The sequence below is a fragment of the Capsicum annuum genome, chromosome 6 (genome assembly GCF_002878395.1).
Source record: "Capsicum annuum cultivar UCD-10X-F1 chromosome 6, UCD10Xv1.1, whole genome shotgun sequence".
Lineage (NCBI taxonomy): Eukaryota > Viridiplantae > Streptophyta > Magnoliopsida > Solanales > Solanaceae > Capsicum > Capsicum annuum.
Window position 1 is genome coordinate 167897230 of NC_061116.1, and position 4515 is coordinate 167901744.

The 4515-nt window shown below is 33.9% G+C and overlaps 1 pseudogene; it reads right to left on the reverse strand.

Annotated features, from left to right (window-relative positions):
- Positions 1 to 259: 259 nt before the first annotated feature.
- LOC107874097 overlaps positions 260 to 4515 on the reverse strand; it is a 46557-nt pseudogene continuing 42301 nt past the window's right edge.

The window sequence follows — 4515 nt, forward strand, 5'->3', positions numbered from 1 at the left end:
GAAAAACCATTCTGGTGAATGTGAATTATGATGATAGGATAGTTGGCATTGCAGTTTTAATTGATGATAGGATAGCTTTCATAAGAGATTATTGAAGAATAAAATTTGTATGAATTGCCAACTAAAGCTGAAATTACACATGAAAACACACCAAGGGTAAATTATCTTAATCTTCAACAACATCAAATTACATAGTATCATGCAGTAGAAACAAAGATAAATGTATAATTACGGAGTAATTTGGATCAACAAGCTGATCGTCGTTTTTCAAAGTTACTATCTCCAAGCTGAAGCAACCATCAACATTTTATCGTCCCATCCGTAGTGTCGTGCACCAGCTTCCTCCTTCACTTTGTACCTTTCACCGTATTGCTTGATAAGTTCCCTAATTGATTCATTGACATTTTGGCTAATTGGGGATTAATGGAGTGAAACCATCCATCATCATCCTACCTCTCCATTTTTCTGCAACCTCACAACGCTCTCTATTCTCTTCTCTCTTCACATGCAACTATGTAACAATATCACGTGCCGGGCATTGATGCTCCACGTAAATACTCTCACGGGACTCAAATACAGCAAAGTAGTGGTTATAGACTTTGCAATCCTTTGTGGAAATGGGGCAGTGTTATCATTCACATCCTGCTCAACAACGGTTACCACTTTAGGATTTAAGCTCTTAACCATCCTGAGAAGCTGATCTCTTTGCGTTACTGTTGATACACTTTCATCGGGCATGTATGAAGCTGGAAGACAAAGTTCACACAATAGCTGGATGTTTAGCATTGACAGGGAGAATAATGCAGTTCTTGAAAGAACTGCTTGGAACCCAAACAGGAGCTGAAGAGCTTCTGCCAGTTTCTCAAACCTCAAACCAATGATATTCAGGCCCCTAGTGGCATGTTGAACTGATTCAGGGTCACAACCCCCGTTAATCTCGTCCATGGTAGCTTTACCAGGCAGACTAGCCGGGCGCCAGTGTCTGCTACAAAGTGAATATTTACATTCTCGGTTAAAGTCAAAATCAATTTTATATGAACTCTTTTATCATCATTAAAAGCATCTAGGATTGCTGCCATATGTCCAAATCTAAAGCATGGGGAAACTTCAAAGAGGACCTGCATCACAGAGAGAGAGAGAGCCCCTCTTTGCATTTTAGAGCTTTATAAAGAGCTTCTCCAATCTCCATATGTGGCCATCCAGGCTGCAAGAGTTTCTATCATGTATGCTGCAGTCTTTTCATAAGGCTTTCCCTTGAGGAAACTGTCACAACCCAAACTAGGGCCTGACCATGACGGACATTCCGAACCATGAAAGCCCAGACGTCCTACTCTATCTGATCTGGTAATCATGTACAACATTCATATAGTAAAAAGGAAATGCGGAATTATGATCTAATACGGAAACATGGTCATACTCTGGATTTCAGTTTAACAATACGGAATGAAATCCGAAAACAACTAAACAACTTCTGGAACAGTCTGCGAAATCTCTACTACATGATCTAAAGATAACTGTCTGAAAAGATGGGACAAAGCCCCCAGTAGACCAAAACCATAACTGATAATAAATGTCTGAAAATAACTAGGCCTTCTGACACATAGAAGGCTCACCGACTAGACCCTGCACTTCTGTCTGAAGAAATCTACTGCTTATCAGGACCCCTAGATTGTGCCTCAGAACCTGGAAGGTAAGGGGGGTCAATATAGATGTACTGGTACGCTGAGCAATCCAAAATAAAACTTTTAATATAAATAAAATAGTTGAGAGCTAGTCATAAGACATCACATACAATATAAATTTCAAAACACATGGGCATTTTGATAACCATAAAAACCTTTTTGTCAGTGCAATTTCTGACCTTCGTATTACTTCTAAGTTAGGTGGTACATATTTACAAGTCTAAAACCCCACGGCTATATGGAGTCCGCCATTGACTCGGCGGGGAAGCCTCCAATCCAAGTGTGCTGCAAAGGTTAGAGTGTCTGAGTCTAATACGCCACAGAGCACTAAGACAGCGTAATATAATATACCCGAATCGACAAATCACGGTTTTGGGCAATGAGTTGTCTGAACTTGTGCCTTCTTCAGTGGACCACCTAACATCTCTTTATGCCCAATTTTATCCATTTCTAAACATGTATCATTTTGAAATCTTAAGTCATGAATAATCTGATTTCTATGTTTGTTTGGGTCTATTATGGCATTGTCTATTTTGGTATCGTCATACCAATACCTTACAAGTCATGTTTTCTGAGCCATAATTCAATAAGCATGATCTTTTCATTAAAACATAGTTCAGAACTCCCAAACATGCAATTCGCATAAGAGATTTCATGTTCCGAAAACATAAGTCAAAGCTATGCAAAAGTTCTCTTCCTTTCAATAAACAAGTGGTGGTCATGTAATCTTTAACAAACCATGCAACTCTTTTCATTATATGATTATGTTCAACATTCATTAACATAAACAACCTTCTCTCTTTTGGAATTAAAATCATAATCCAAATATAACATTATTCAAGACATTTCATAACATGCTTTTCAAGATGCATTAAAACGATTTCATAGTATATCATAACTAAATGAAAATCATCACAAGAGAGGGTTTTTTTCATGAATCATGCTCTCAATTTAATCATCAACCTTAAAACAGATGCTTACATATATATAAAATTTCAAATCAATTTGGGGGAAGGCCTAAAGGCCAAAACAATATCATCAACGCTTCTAAAACATGAATATATTCATAAATCTGAAACTTTTTTCTTAAAAACATGATTTCTATGCCCATGAGCTTTTAGGAAAACTCCGCGTACCTCAATCTCAGAAAATAATAGATGATTCGTGAAGCCTACGACGTGGGGATTCCAACTCTCTAATTATCTTTTGAAATCCACGGTTGAATCTTGAGTTATTTGGGATTCTTGTGAATTTCTGAAAAAAATATTAATAATGTGGGCACTTGGGAGTAAGGGTGGCAAATGGGCGGATTGGATTAGATTTGGACGGGTTAAATATTAATCGAGCAAATATAGTTTGGATTGCAATCCACCCATATAAATATGGGTAAATATGGATTGGGTAAAAATAGTTTCAACCCACTTTAACTCCTAAGTCAAAACCTTAAAACTTGTATATCATATCAACTTGACTTTTTTTCCATTTTTTTTAGTTTTTTCTTTTTAGTTTTTTTTGTCTCTCTTCTATATGTAGCCTCTAGTTTTTTTTTTTTTCATTTTTTTGTCATTTCTTTCTCCCTCTCTTCTATCTCTACCCTCTGCCCTTTGTTTCTCTTTCTTTTTTCTTTTTTTCCTTTTCCTTTTTAGTCTCCTTTTTTTCTATTTTCTGTTTTTTTTGTTTTTACTTCTTTCTCACTTTTTTTCTTTTTGGTTGTAATTTATGTTTTATATTTTTTTTTCATAGAATAGGTTAATTCAAGTACAAATTATGGATGATGACTAAAATATCGTAATCACTCAGTATATTTGTTTTCACCATCATCCTTTTCTTTTTCCCTTTCTCCTTTTTCATTATTTTTTCTTTTAATTTTTTTGTATTTTTTTCTTCAATTCTTTCTTTACTCTTTTTTCTCTCTTCAGTCTCTAACTTCTACCTCTCTTTCTACTTTTTTTTTTTTCTATATTTGTTTTTTTTTTATGATAACGAAAATACCATAAGTGCATATTGATTTATATTCGCCCAACATTTATAATTCGAAGGCTATGTGGATCCTCAGCCATATATATTTTAGTCTCAAGAAAATACAATTAATTTATATACTTGTTTTTGGTTTTTCATCTGGTGTTCGGTGCCTGCATTGGAGCCCCGACTAATTTGGATCGGCCATTGCAGGGCCCATTAAGGTAGTAGCCCTCCCAACAAAGTTTTCTCCATAACCAGGGTCGTACTCTCGACCTCTAGTTAAGGGTGGAGCAGCCCCATCCACTGCACCACAACCCATGTTGATTTTAATTCATATACTTATTTGTATATAAATTCAAATGATAAATTGTACATATTGACAACTAAACTATTCAAATACAAATAATAAATTTATTTGAAATATATAGTATGATACAAATAAATTTAAAGTAAAAAAATATAAAATGCAATGACAAAAAAAGATGAGGAAAAAAATAAAAAAATAAGAAAAATAATAAAAATGACGAACCAAGAATGAAAAAAGGGGAAACGGAAATACAAAAAACAAGAATGCAAAGAAATAAAATTGAAAAAGAAAAAATGATGAAAAAGAAGAAAGAAAAAAATGCAAGAAACGAGTAAAAAATAAGTGAAAAAATGAAAAGTAAAAAAAAAGTAAATTAAAGGAAAAAATAAAGAAAAAAATAGTAAATTAAAGGAAAAAAGAAAGAAAAAACAAAAGAAAAAAAGAGAAACAAAAGATAGAAAAAAATAATAATAAAGAAGTGAGACTATGGATTATATTTAATTGATAAGAGATGTTATGAATTATATAGGCTAAATGGGATAATTAGAAGCTTATATTTATTAA